The sequence below is a fragment of the Pseudopipra pipra genome, chromosome 3 (assembly GCF_036250125.1).
Source record: "Pseudopipra pipra isolate bDixPip1 chromosome 3, bDixPip1.hap1, whole genome shotgun sequence".
NCBI classification, from domain to species: domain Eukaryota; kingdom Metazoa; phylum Chordata; class Aves; order Passeriformes; family Pipridae; genus Pseudopipra; species Pseudopipra pipra.
This window is the reverse complement of record NC_087551.1, coordinates 43,127,358-43,142,917: the sequence shown is the minus strand read 5'-3', so window position 1 is coordinate 43,142,917 and position 15,560 is coordinate 43,127,358.

The following is a 15,560-nucleotide window of genomic DNA, read 5'->3' as shown; positions in this document are numbered from 1 at the left end:
GTGTAGTGCAGCCAGGTATGCCTGAATACTTGCAAACACAGCGGCTTTTACACGTGGCAACTCATGAAATGGAAAATGGTCACTCTGCACAGCTCTAATGAGGGCAAGGGTGATTTAAGCTAGCAGAAAGAATCATAATTACTGTAGGTTCAAAGTGATCTTGAAGGAGAGGAAGTTAAAACAGGGTTGAGATTGATCTACTTTCATGCTTTACTCGGCCCATTGTTTTTAATGCCCCACTTTGAACTGTAAACAAATGGCTTCAGCTGATTTGCACAGTTTGCTGCAGATAATTCCTGAATTTTTTCTGGGCAATAGTGGAAAGTGTGCACAGTGCAAAAATAAATGGCAGGGGAAGCTGTGGCAACAGCCAGTACCCTCTGTAGTCTACCCAAAAAAAGTCCAACTTAAATCCTGGATGCAAAGCCATATCAGAGCACAGGGCTCCAAGGTTTGCAGAGGACTGCATGCTTACAGGGAAGCTGGTGCCAATGTCCAGCCCCAGCCAGGCAGCTTGGATGCTGAAACCCTTCCCTCCTGGGGAAGGCCTGGCCCTGGGCCCCTCTCCTGGATCACAGACAGGGGGACCACTAGCCTTTTCACTCCTCCAGGTCTCTGCCAGCCAGGCTGCCATGGCCTCCAACTCCATGGACTCTTCCCCCTCACCACCCTCTGGCCCCCAGCACCTGGGCTGAGACCAGGCATGGCAGGGGGAAAATAAAGGCAAAACCCAGAGACTCTTCGAGAGACACAGAAAGATCTGTAGGCTATGGACTCAGCCTGGAAAGCCTCTTTTTCTCTCTCTCCTTCATGACAGTGCAGTTGCTAAGCCCCCACCACAGGGCCACTACTATTACTGTTGCTCATGGAGAGAGAGGATACCTGCCCCCGGGGACCACAAGTGCCAGGGGACACAGCTCATCAGGCCAGAGAGAGCCATATCCCACACACCCACCCAGGAAACAATTCACTGCCTCAGACCCCCTCCTTTTTCCATAACATTGGATGATATTTGGGATTATATAAAGTGAGATTAAAAAAAACCTAAAAAACACCCAGTCTTTTCCAAAATCTAACAGAGAAAAAGGGTGAAATCCTAGCTTGGCTGATTTCTGTGTACTTTGCTTTTAAGTTCAGCATGCAAAGGCTTTTACCCCTCCTGCATGATCATAAAATGGATTGTTTTTTTTTACCTGTGATGCTTTTGGTAAACTGGTGTGTGCAACAGTGTCTCATTGTGGAACCCATTCTTGTCATGGGTGTTAAGTGTCTGAGATCTGCCCAGCTGCCTCATGATGGGTACTTTTCTTCCTTCAAACATCCTGCTAACTCCCAGGCCCTCAGCCAACACCATGGTCAGCAGCAGAGCCAACACATCGTGTTCATCTTGGCAAAATGAGGCAGTCTGCATTAAATTGAGGGTCAATGAAAAACAAAAAGAACCAACAAAAGTCCCTTCCTTTCTTTATGTTTGACTGAAAGCTAAAATTTGCATGTTTTCATGACTTCTGCCAGCCCACCAGCTCCAGAAAGCACCTAGACATCCCCACAACAGGGTGGAGAGATGCTTCAGGAACATTTCCTTCAAAGGCTATGACAATAATAAGCTTTCTGTACCCAATAATTTCAACATGATTCTATTTTAATGAGTTGAATTACAGTTAACTCCCATTAATTCCTCCCTACCAGAAACTAAGCTTCTCATCATCCTACAGAGGCTTGGTTTTCTTCAGATTTTTTAATCTAAAAAACGACTTTTCGTAGAGGAACCTAAAAAATTATAAATCCCCTAAAGTACCCCTGAGGCAACCTACTATAATTTTTCCTCCTTTAAGGGTGGAAAGGATGACTATGAAAAGACTGTCATTTTTATTTGTACTGAGAATACTTCTCTTACGGGACCTGTTCAACTCCCTTTTTTAAATCAGCTAATGTCAAGAAAAAGTAACTGAAAGTGCTGCTTTATTTTGCCACATCACTGTTATGCCAAAGGCACCCCAGCCTCCAGAAGGTCTGATTATGGCACACAACCGTTAATGGCACATGAAGGGATAAAAGTTGTATCATAGCACCATATCCAGAGGCCCTGCCTACTCAGCTTAGGTGCCCATTCATACACAGATATGTAGGTAGATCCACTCTGTGACAGGGCAGTGGCAGAGGACGGCAGTTTTTGCTAGTGGCCAGGATCAATGATGAACCTTAAGCTGTGGAACCACAGAAGGGTAGCAAACCTGTTCTGCCATCCATAACCCCCCAAAATGCCTGGTTGATGTGAGGTGGCACATGTGTGTAAGCACTGGCTGGGAGGGAAGAAAACTGGGTCCAACCTCTAGCTCTATGATGTTGATGTTGAGCCCAGCCACCCTAAAATCCGGAGGTAGTTGCTCACAAAATCCCAATTTTTCTTTTTTCTTTTTTTTTTCTTTACATTTTTACATTTACATTTTTACAAATGGGACTTCTGAAAATGTTTTTAATTTCCTAGTTGACTGAGGCTGGCAGAGCTGGATGTGGATTTGTATGTACAAAGTTTCTTTTTTCTAGACTGGAGATGGGATTTTCACTGTATCCTTTCCCCCTGGAGCTGGGCCTTTTAATATCAATCCAAAATAGAATCTCCTGGCCATGGTCAGCTCAGTCACCCTGTGAGCAAACTCATCAGCTCTCTACATGAAAACAAAATATTGGCATAAACCCATGTTTCTCTCAAGACCAACATGGGTGGACAGGTATTGTGGCACTTGATCACTCTGTGTTTCAGCATGAAAAAAATCAGAACACAAATATTTTAATAGGATGAGGAGACTATCCTGCATACATTTTTATATCAATGCAAATGCCCAATCAATTAAGCAAGCTTTCACCCCACTGTAGACATCACCTCAATGTCTAACCCTGCAAGGAGCAGCATTACTGTATCCTTTTGCTCATGTGAAGCAACACTGTCTCTGGCAAGACATAGGGCTCCCCTCTGGTGAATTTCTTCATGTAACAGAGGCCAAAGTTTTTATGTGTTCTCTGAAAGCAGCTATGGCAAATAATCAATTCAGCTAAACAGTCTTGGCCACAGTACATCTGTGCTTAGTTTTGGCTTAGCAGAGCAGAATAACACATGTACTTCTCTTTTTGTCCCACTCCTAACCTAAGATGGTGAGAAAAATAGCTGAATTACAGAAATACCTTCTGAACAGAAGTATCCTGTGACAATGCAAAATCTGCATGACTGGGGATTTCAGCCAAAATGAACTCTCAGACCCACATGATTTCCTCGTGAGCTGGCTTTGTGGGGAGATTTTTTTTTTGCTTAGTTCTTGTTGATGTTGTTTTGTTGACTCCTCAGACCAATACCTTTTACTGATCTCACTTCAGATATTTTTATAATCAAATATATGAGAATAAACAAGAGTCACTAACAGAAGTGAGGACATTTCTTGCAGGTCAGTGCCATATTTATAATCACAGTTCCATTCCTCTGACCCTTCCTCTCCTGCTTCTGGAAGAGATGCCAGCACCCTGTGAAACAGCAGTGCCACACAGCCAGTGTCACTGTCACTGCTGCTGACAACAGCAATGGGGACATTTCTTCAAGTGTCTCAGTGCCTGAAGAGCTGAGATCCTGTTTTCCAATGGGATTGAAGGGATTTATGTGCTTTTTGTAGGCACATATTGCTTGCTGCAGTGTGCACCAAGACATCAAAAACTGCATGCCTGTATTACCTTGGGCTTAAACCAGGTCAGGCAGCCCAGGTGCCTAAGTCAGACATTGCAGCTCCTTAACACAGTCACACCAGTTTGATGAGGGCTATTTCACGCCCCAGCTACTCAGTTAATAGGCACTGGGCCACCAAATGCCACAGAGATGTGCCCAGCAGACCCTGTACACCTCTGCAAAGTGGTAACTCTTGCAAAAGAGGGCAGCACAGTGATCCCCAAGGCAGCACTGCCAGTCAGGGCTTCAAAGCACGGCAGAAATACTGCCCTCAGGGCGCTCTTCCCCAGCTGCTCAGCCTTGTCACACAGGTCCCAGCACCTGTGGAGCCAGTCCTGGTGTCTGCAGCACTGCAAAGCCATGACCAAGGCTCTAAACTCTCAGAGCTGGTAAACTGCACACAGTGTCTTTCAATACTTCAGTTACCTCTTTTGGGGTCAGTTACACTAAATTTGCCATCCCTTAGTTCACACTCTACAAACCAAAGGAACATTGATTAGCCTGCTCTGTGTTCTTCACTTAATTCAAATGATTAATGCACATCTCCCTCACTTCCTCCCTTATTCTATAAGCTTTTGTTAACAATACTTAGCCTCTTAGCAAAAAAATAATTTTTCACAAAAATATTTTAGTTTTAGCAGACCTCTAAATTTTGATGAAAGCTTCTCATTCAATAGCCTATTTCACTCTTGGCTTCCAATTAATATTTTCCAGCATTTGTTTTCACTTTTGTTTTAAAGGTCTTTTTTCTCCTGCTCTTATATTGATTAGCTTTTGTTCGCCACTCCAGACAGGTTTTTAGAATTAAGTATTTCTGGCACCGAAATGATTTCCTTTCCAAGAATGAAAAGAGTCCATAAATAAACTTCGGCAGAAAATTTAAATTTATCACCAAGAGGAAAGAAGTCACCTTCCAAGTCATAATTCTAACCACCATTTCCTGGACCAGCAGAGGCTGAAAGATGATCATATTTGACACCAGAATTTACATCAGCACCCTGGATTTGAAAGAAATTTGCTTCATGTCCCTACACTGACACAGATTTTCAGCACAACTGTGGGTGAAGTCCTTAAAGCATTTAAGGTATTTGGCTTTACAAAATGAAGACCCATACAGCATTGGGTCCAAATCACCAAATGTCTAGCAATACAGTCAAAATCTTTGAAATTAAAGGGGTAATTAGCCCAAGCAAATTGCAAGTTGCTGAAACACACAACAGTGCTTTGCGACCCAAGCTGGGTGCCATGATGAGCCCCATGCACACAAAAGCATGGTGGGAAAGAGCTGGACTATCTCCTACCCAGTGCCATGTGCCAGCACCGAAGTACCCAAAAGCGGCTGCTCCTTGACTTTTAACCTACTCAAGTTCCTGACCATCTGCAAATTTAAGTCCCAACAAATGTTAGCCAATAATAAAGGTTTACTATTCCTTTGTTAATCTGACAGGGTGGAGCTGGATGCATTTTCTTTTTCCTGTCTTTAGTCATCTGGTTTTTAAACAGTTTTTACTGTCATATTTATGTTTCTCAGCTAATCTTAAAGCCAGTGACATAATTTCACTGAATTATTAATATTTCAATCACATTTCTGTCATTTGCACAGAGCTCTATGACAGGATAAATTGCATTCTGTATTGTTCTAACTTGCTTAAAATATTTCTTTTTAGTTTAAAAAATAAAAAAATAAGAAATTCATTCCTAGACTGTGCTTCCATCACCAAAAGTCAGTGTTCCTCCCCGATTTCCAGGTGCAGAATGTGAACAGAGCACATATGAAACCAGTGGCCGTGTGTCACTCCTCACCAGGTGGTGCAGGCACTGTGCACCCAGAAGCGCTCTTACAGCTCCCTGTCGCCCTTGGACACACAGTGGAGTAAGCCAGTCCAAGAGAGAGGGTGCACAGGTAATGTCCTCGTTGCTCTTCCCAGGCAGACTTTCCCCAGCAGGCCTGGACCCTGTGGACACAGCTCTGCAGTGGCACTCGATGCTCAGTCTTCAACTGCAGGTCATCCCGTTTCTGCAGTGGGGACAGAGAACACACCCCTGGCTCGTGCTGACCTTGAAGGTTCCTGTGCAACCCCAGTGACCACCATGCAGCTCTAGGACCCTCCTCACTTTGCCGTTCCCCATGAGCAGTCCAGCCAGCACCCCTGTCCCATGTCCCATACGAGGCCGGTGTCCCTCTCCCAGGCCGTTAATTGGCTCGGATAAGCGTCATGCGGGCAGGCGCACACATGTGTCCCATAACCTAAACCATCTGTGAGCATTTTAATTAACCGATCCCAGCTCCTCTGTGCTGCCATTGAAAAGATCCCACCCTGGCCCCAGCCAAGCCTCCTCCATGCAGCCCTGCAGCTCCCCTCCCCACCCAGGAATTTGCAACCACAACTGTACAGCATGGGCCCCCCTGGCTCTTTGCGGCCACGCAGGAGCAGCCCTCAGCAGTCAGCGAGGAGAAGATGAAAAGGGGTCCCTCCATATGTGGCTGCTGATGCAGACCTACAGGGTAGGCTCCATGCACAATAGATAACAGGAGGCCCCTTCTTGCAGCTGTTCATCTGTATGGTCTTCCACGTCACATCATACGTGCAGGCGTCAGACACCCTTTATATGAAAAATGGCTGGAGAAAAAAATTTCCTTCTGTGAAACCACATGGATGTACATCAACACAGAATTCAGCCTACTGCTGCTGAAAATTGCTGGAAAAATGCAGCCATGTCAGGCCCCATGTTCTCATTACTCTCTGGAGAAGTGAATTTACTCTCTGGCTGGATTTATATTGCAACAAAGTGAAGTTTTCCATGGAAGTACTCAAATTCATCTGAGTTGCTCTGGAGGCTGAAGACAGATCCAAAGACCCCAAGACCTGACCAAGATCAGGCTCTAGATGAAGGAATCTGGGCACTGTAAATGCAACAAGGCTCACAAGCAGTACTTTCACCAAAACAGGAAATTTGCACTGGCCTGCTAGGTTTGTAACTGGTATAAATGAGCACAGCTCATTAGCAACGAACATGGTGTTGCCTGTCCAAAGGCAGAACACCCTCAGTGGAGGATCTATTGCTCTGGAAGTCACCATGACCATGGTATTTATAAATTTAAGAGAGGTGGTAGTGCAAGGTAACCCCAGAAAGTAAAACCTCACAAGTTTGCTAATGTGGGGGCTGCTCATTTCACAGACTACTGCAAACTAGCTTTAATCATATGAAACTCATGCCATCAGCAGCACTGTGCTTTCTCCAGTCGTCTAGGGGCAATTCTTGGCAACTTTTCTGTTGCACCTTCTACTGACTCTCTCAAAATAGTTTTATGTAGGAGGTCAGCAGTTTCACCATTTTATAGGCAGATAAATTACACAGAGCAGTAAGAACACCATTCCTTAGGATGGAATATTGACAGACCAGAGTCCCAGCCTAGGGCTTGAAAAAAATTGGCATAGATCTACTTGATCACAAGTAGGGTTTTCCTACAGGTTTCATATGCTGGAAATACCACAGTCTCTCACTGGCACCAGAGATTGCTGATATACAAAAAACAGGAAGGGAAATCTTCTAATAAATAAAGCTGAGATATCAATTTGTCTGGATTTCATTTGAAGTCCAGCCCTCCAACTATGACCCTGCAGTATCCATAAGGCTGTGGTGCATCAGGGCTTCAGATACGTAACAGGTACCAAAACAGGGGTCTGTGCTGCAAAGTTCATCAAACTCCTGTGCTATCTCAGCACCCCCTGCCTGCAGTGAAGCAGGATGAGACCGTAACTGTCAGCTTCCCTACCCCATTACCATCCCACAGACTGTAAATCAGAGCAGCAGTGGGACCAAGCAAGTCCTCCTGATGGGTTCAACTGTAGAACTAAAATCCCAGTTCCATTTGCTCATGCGCTGAAAGCCTCTTATGACAAAAATATTTATATTTTCCACTGTAGGGAGAGAAACAGATCAACTGTGTGAAAGTGTGTAAGACTGTCCCCACCAAACAGGTGCCTTTGATCCCTGAAAAGAATCTTAGACTGCTGAGGGTAGGCTGGGTAGGACAGTTCATCTCTCAGTGTGCTCAGCCCCCTCTGAATCATTCAACAGCCCATCTTGTAGTCCAGTTGGTCCTTTGAGTCCAAAGGTTTCTCATAAGAGATGTTTGCACATCTCTCCCCAAAATCAGTGACAACGGTATACTGGTCTTACACTGAATAAGGTTATAAACATTTGCCCTCAAGGAGTCAAGTCCTTAGGTTCCTGTCTGATAAACACAGGATACATTTGTAAGATCAACAATCTCAGTCATCCCGCAGCTGAGTTTTGTGTGCGTGTCTCATTTCTCTCCAGTGAAATTTCCAGATTGACTCAGAAGTATTGAGTGGAACTGCAGTGTTTTGGAAAACAAACTCATTTTCATGCTGCCACCTCACTTGCTTTGGCTTTCTGGGCTGTGCATGCAGGAACTTTGCTGTGCTGTTAAAAATGCTTCTGATTCATAACCCCTGACAAAAGCATGAGTAGAGCAACATCATGAATTGCATAGCTTACTGGCCACTGGGAAGAGTTCATTGGCCTGCTAATCTGAACTATCTGATCCTAAACTTCCACTTCCCATTGCATTCAAATGCACTGCTGAGTTATTTGACTCCAGCATAGACTCAGGGATGTTTTGCTTGTCTTATAGTTTTGTAGTAACTGAGCTAACCCACAATATAATTATTAAAGCAAAGAACATAGTAGGATCCCGATGAGGATTAAACATTCATATGATTCATTCAAATATTTTAAGTGCCACTAGCTGGGATAAAAATGTATAAGCATTGTGCTATAACAACAGGCTGCAGCCCAGAAATCTCTGTGAAAAGAATCTCTGGAAAATGCTGCTTGAGGATGCCAGAGCTGCACTCACTGGAGTGCCTGTTTCATTGGAAACCCAGCCTGAAATCCCATAGACTGGCACATCCTTGCAGTCAGGCCCATACGGAAGCAACTGGCTCTTGGAACAAGATTAGGAACACCCAAACAACCCACTGCAATATATAAACACAGCTTCAACCAATTATGGGACAAGCCTGCACCTTGGCCAAAACTGAAGGGGAAGAAAAGGGAGACAGGGCTGAGAAGATTTGGGAAAAGAAAAGGAAAAAAAAATAAAAAAGAAGATGTAGATATTGTGCCCTTTTACCCAGTGAGGTTTGAGTACTCAGAGTACTCAAATATGGGTAACATCAGTGTGAATTGCTCCATCATCCGGAGGAGTCCAATACACATTTTTTTCCTGCTGTGAGAGTGCATGCACTGCCAGGCTGCAGCAGGTTCAAGAAGAAAGGTGTTCTCAGCCCCCTGCTGACTTTACTTGCTTACTCTGAACACCTGTTCAGGGCTAGGTTGTAAGTACTCATCTCTGGGTACATGTCATCACTTCTGAACTCGGAGTCTTTCTTGTTTGTCCCATTGCTGGGGATCATTTTGATGTGCTCTGCAGAGTGGGACTGCTCCATGTGGGAAAGTCACCTCCAGCTATTCACTATCAGAGTGTCTTTGTTGCAGAGAGCACATGTGGGAAGACAAACAAAAAGTACAATTATTTGCCCAGCCCTACTCTTTGGTGCCTATGCAGGAAGGGGCAGGGATAGTGAGAAATCTCCATAAACATCTCAGCTTGCAGGAGCATGCCTCCTATTACATCCCCTGCTGAGTAACTGCCTATTTTCTTCCACAAACACACGAATCATGCTGGTGAGGAGAATGGCGAGTACAAGGTCCACCTCATCCTAGCTTATGAAGTGCATCATGCTCATAACGAGACCTAGGAGGAGTAACTTGTGCTGGGACCACAGTCTGTCAAGTGACAAGATAAACTGTAGAAAGCATGTGTGTGTAATGTCTCATATCCTCACCTCGCAAGGAACAAGTAGGATTGGTTGGACTCTGAAGACCATTCTTTTGCTCAGGACATGTTCTTGTATACCAGCATTAGTAATCCTGCACAGAGAAGGATGGCACCCACAAAATCTGAAACTGGGGACTTAGTAAAAAAGAGAGTTAAGTCAGATGGGCAGGGCACAGCTCTATTTGGCTTTGTTTCAACGTAAAGATCACACTTCTCAACAAGGCAAAAGGATGTAGAATCATATTGCTGATGCTTTGGTATATTATGGTTGCAGTTGTCACACAGCAGAGAACAACAGCATTGGCTAGAGAGTGTATCCATTCAGTTTAGTTTGGTTTTCCAAGGAGGTAATGTGTGTAGTATCGCTCTCTGTGTACATGTCTCTGTTCACCGGTCTATCTGCACTCAGCTGTCTTTCTCCCTCACCAGTAACTTTTGAACCTGTTGGCCAATTTCAAAGAAAACTGACAGTCAATAAGAGGTCCCCAAGGTATTGAATTCCAAAATGTTTTATGAAAATTGGCAGCTGGTTAGAAGGAAAAAACCCAATTAGTGCCCCCATGGAGGTGAAGGCTGCAATGTGAACATGACCCTTATTAGGCAGTGAAGATCCTACTAGGAAAGAGATATTATGAATGTTTACAGAGGGAAAACCAGATCAGCACTTACATCTTATTAGACACCAGAGAATCCAATGCAAGCTCCCAGTAATGTCTCAGGAAACCATCAGCTTCATCAACTCTGCTGCTCACAAAATGACATGTGCATGACCTCCAGCTGGGGCATTTGCAGCCCTCTTTACACAAAGGTAGAGATAGAACTGAGGAGGGAGGAATCAGTAAGGTGGTGGGCTAGGAGAAGGGGAAAAGCCTTCTGCCATCAGCTGCTGAATATCTCCCCTGATCATCTCTTCCAGATTTTGGAATCTGGATCCCTCTGGATCTTGGAATCTTGGATCACTGATACCTCTCAATGCTCCTCCTCCAGCTGTCCAAAGCATCCCATGGATCCTTTCAGCCCTTTTGTTTCCCCATCTTTTTGATTTTCCCTAACCAACTCATCTCTAAACATCCAAAGATCGTCACTGTTGTACCTTAGCTCTCCACCCTCTCACCTCCTCAGAAATGTCTTTTGCTGTAGCCACAAAGTAAATGCAAAATTTTCAGGACAGGTAGCCCTCATTTTTGAAGCAGCAGAATTTCGTTTTGCCTGCACTGCTGAGAAACCTTGAGCCAGCTCTAGAGTCATGGCACAATGAAACGGGCAAGGACATTTCATTTACAAATTGGGCTTGTCCTCAGGGACAAATTCATCCTTCTTATAACCTCCCTGAAGTCACAATAGAGAAAACATAGCCCTAATTAATCCAGTCTGCTTGCATTACAAGAGATAACATGGCCTAGAGAAAAGCATCTGACTCAGATAGTCAGGAGGTTCATGGTCTTACATCACTTTGTAACTAACTTAATCACTGTTGTTGAGCACTTCCTTTAGCTACATTTATAAATTCAAATTGTAGGACTTATGCTTCAGGGTCCAGATTCTCAGCTCAGATGAGCAACCATGTGCAGACTAAACTTTCGCAACTAAAGCTATGTGCATCCACACTGGCTTCACTACTTTGCTGCTGAGGAATGGAAAGAACTTATATTGAAAGGCACTGGGCAAACTGTAGGCTCACAGATGTCCTCCAAAGGTCTCCTTGGCTGTCCTTCAGCTCCTATCCCTTGTCCTTCCTTGGGAAAACTGCTTCCTTGTTATAAATCATGCAGAGCTCCGGCCCTTTTCTCCATGCTCCGGTTCCAGCTTTTCCTCTCCCTTCCAATTCCTCAAACAACAAGGAAACAAGCAGAAACACTAAAAACCATTTAAAATCGTAATTTACCTTTTTACATGAGAGGAATATAATTGAGTTCTATGAGGACAAGAACAATAAGGGAAGGCAAGAGAGGAGCCCCACAGGAAATTATTTGGACTCTCCCTCTCCTGATCTCTGCATAAATATTTAGCCGAGTGGCATTTGCAATGGAAATTTATCTTGTAGAAGAGTTCTGATAGCTGGTCAAGCAGATAGGTAGGTAATTGATCACAGATATGTTTACATCTACTTAATTAAATATGCATCCAGTCAATTGAACAGTGAAATATCTGAAAACTCTGCAAATTGTATGAAGTCACATCTGGCTAACAAAGCAATTCTGACATGCCACCAGTGAGCACCCTGTTCATAAACCTTTGGGAATTTCACATACTGATATACATGTTACACAGGAGAACCCAGTGGATCATTATAATTATCATAGGATGAAATTGCAAGGATTTCAAGGAACCTTTCTCTGTGGTTCCCAGCAAGCTCTGGAACACAGTTACAGTAGTGATGTTCCTGAAGTGAACAGAGACACTTGTGTAATTCAGTTGAGAGTGCTCCAAGAAAATGCTGTCACTGCACAACTCTCATGTACCCACCAGCTGTCTCCATCTGGAAAAGACAACCTTCATTTTCTAAAAGCAAAATATTTACAACTGTTCCAGTCTGTCCCTCCAGAATTCTCCCCCCGCTTGCATATGGATTTTCATGAAGCTACAACAGAGGGATCTAATGATCTCTCCAACTGTCTCCATAACTAGATGTCAGATGTTGGCATTCACAACAGTGCATGCTTCTAGATGTGGACTGACACCAGTACTTCAGTTGATTGACTTTAAAGTCAAATACACATGGTTACATACTAAGGATTTGGTGGAGGTGTCTGATAAGCATCCTGGAAAGGCCCAGATGTCTTTACAGAACTAATATGGAAATTTCATAAGGACAGGCTCTGCAGTCCTCCTGTGGTTTGTAAAGGCCAGTGTGTTTGCTCAGGCTGTTAAAAGATGAAGTCTTATCTCAAATCAATTTTTCACTCATGTGATCCCAGTTATTTCATTAGGGTAGTTCCTGAGTAATGATTTAAGGGTATGCCAAGGAGGAGTGGATTAGCTTCACTGAGTTTCCTCTTGACAAAGAACAGGAACAAAGAAAACCAATGATACACATTTTCAGAGCTTTAAAAACTTCTTTTGACATTCAGTTCTGGAAGCAAGCAAAGGTTTGGGAACAAGCTTCTTTCTTCTTAGCCATTTCTAATTCCCCTTCTCACTCCCATTCCTTAGTTTTCTGGGCAATTACCTCACATTTTCTGTCAATCCCTCATGATATCTCTACCCTGCCTTACCAGTTTGCTCCTGTTTTGGCTCAGGGCTGTTTGACGTATGCCATGCCCCAGAGAGATTGTTCTGGTTTAGTCATCATTTCTACATATATCAAGCTTTGACATCCATCCAGGAAGCAGTAAGGTTGCCATATGGATTGGCTGGCTGATCACAGGCCAAAAATACCATATGTTGTTACTGAAGAGCTCTAAGGGCCAAATGCCCAAACATATTCAGGCTCCAAGGACAGATCACATGGAAGATGATGCTACCTAAGATAAGCCTTGGGCAGATTTATGATCCTGACTTCCAAATCCATTCTCTTGAGCTGACATCCAGCTCTAAAGGCACTCCTTAGTTTGACATGACATTTCCTTGTGCACACTTCTCACAGCACAGTTTTCTGTCCACACATGGCAAAGCCATCCCATATGAGTGGTCCCTGAACTTCTGACCAAGCCCAGATGGAAGCAGATTACAGGTAGACCACTGCCAACTTGTTTGGAAATCTCAGCTAGGGTAGAGGTGGAAAGGCTATCAAAACAAGCTTTTTTTCTCAAAAAGCATTAAATTCATAACAAAACATTATTCTTGAGTAGGTTCACTCAGAAACTCACGCCGAGAAGTTCTCACAATGAAATAAAAATCCACTGACTTCCATCAGTTTGTAGTAGTTACTTTAAACCCTCCAATAGTTAGAATCCAGTTCTCTCACCTAAACAAGAGACCAAATCACCTGGCTGTAATATGAAAATCAACTGTGTGGGGCTGAAGTATCCTTTGTGTTTTATGAGAAGACGGTGGGACGATTTAGGTCTTCCATACTACAGCAATAGGCAGACACCCTTAGATAGGGATGTTTTCCTTTCCGTACTCTGAGCCAATCGCAGATGGTGAATCTCAAACAAAAAGTCACTTATGCCAAGATAACATGCTCTTGAATCTCAGCAGAACTTATTACAAGCCCTCTGATATGAGCACGGCAAACTTGAATCTTTCTCATCTGTTCACATCTAAAGACCTTAATATATGAATAGAATGGAGGACATACACTAACCTTTATTCTTTTTCTGGACAATTCACAATGAATAAAAACCAGAAACAAGGATTGATTGCTAAAACATTCACACAGAAAACAAACAAGAAAAATTTTCTCTGGATATTTCCACTGAAAAAAGTTGATCTTTTTCATCTGCAGTGAGGGTGGCATTTAATCTCAAACTGCAGTTGTACATTCTGGCATTTGCTGTACAATACTGGGGAAGATGAAGGGTAGAGAGAAGGAAGCCTGTTGATGTTGAATGATCACATATTGACAACACAGCATTGTTGTGCTTGGGGAGGGGCAGAATTATGGACCCACCACTGGCACTGCTAGGCCTGGGCTGCTTTCTGGCCTCCCAAAAAGTGCCAGCATTGTGGTGGAGCTGTCTTTTGACTGTGCACAAGGTCCTCACAAGTAGCTAATGGTTCAACATCATCTCTTCAGATGAGTGCAAATGCATTCATTCTTCTCTGAGATGCAATAAAAGCACACACTGGCCGGGATCTATGAGAATCCCTTTTGCTCTGACACCTTCACATTTACTTTGTACCCCAGGGCAGACTGAGGGAAACATCTTTGTGCCAGTTGCAGAATTAGGAAACCTGCAGCACTGCTGGGTGTTTGTACCTCATTATGAACTTAAACAAGAGCTGGTCTTGTTTCTTATTTTACTGTAAGCTAGAAAAAATGACATGTATCTCCAGCAGCCTGCAGTGCGTCCTAGCTACATGATCTCCCCAGCCAAGCACTGCTGTCAAGGCTCCCCACTGCCACACTGTGCAGCTTGGGAAAGCCGTGTCTTCTGGCCTTGGCAGCATGCATGGGCAGGAAAGCCTCCAGTTAAAACTTCCTCCAGCATTGCATGCTGTGCTGGTGTAATGGACTCTGTGCCAGTTTTTCTCACCTACAAAAATATGTGACAATGTGTGACTGCGTTCAAACTATGACTCTAACCAGTTTCCAGCCCAGTGAGCTCTGACACAGCTCAGAGCAACTGCAGGCAGCAGCTTCATCATGTTCTTGGGTTTAGGCAAAAATTTCAGTGGAAAGAAAAATTAGTTAAAAGTGATCCACAGTGTTCTTCCTCACAGAATGCTCTACTCACTGGTGCCACACTGAGTAAGGAATAGAATTCATTTCTGTATTATTACAAAAATAAAAAAAAATGTTAACAATAGATTTTCTCTTACATGTGTATTTAAAAAGTGTGATGAATACAGAAGGAAAAAAAACCTCAGACTTGAGCCCTGAGATAACCTTTACTTTTAGTTTTAGCACCAACCCAGAAATATTTCAGCTTGAACTGTCTGAGGGCTTAAGAGACAGCACTCATCTGCAGTAACTTCTGATCGCACCATGAAGTCAAGCAGGCTACTATGTTTGACACCAGCTGAAAGTCTGCCTCCTTGCAGGACATCTCCAGATTTCTCCCCAAAGAGGAGAATACATGAAGGCAACTGTCATCAGATATTGCACACACCATTTATTAAATAAAACAAATGCAAAATTCCCAGGAAAGTGCTGGCAAAGCTGTCATGACAAAGAGCATCACCCACCTGGATATGGGATTCTGTGTATGTAATACTGTGACTTAGAAGTGTGGAAATTAAGGAGTATATTTTTCCCTCACTGCCTCCCTTGTCCATATATTAATCTGCTATTAGTGTGGAGAAGAGATCCAGGTGTCCATCAAGGGGAAAGAACAGTGCTGCTGCATATAATGCAATGCTCCATGCCAA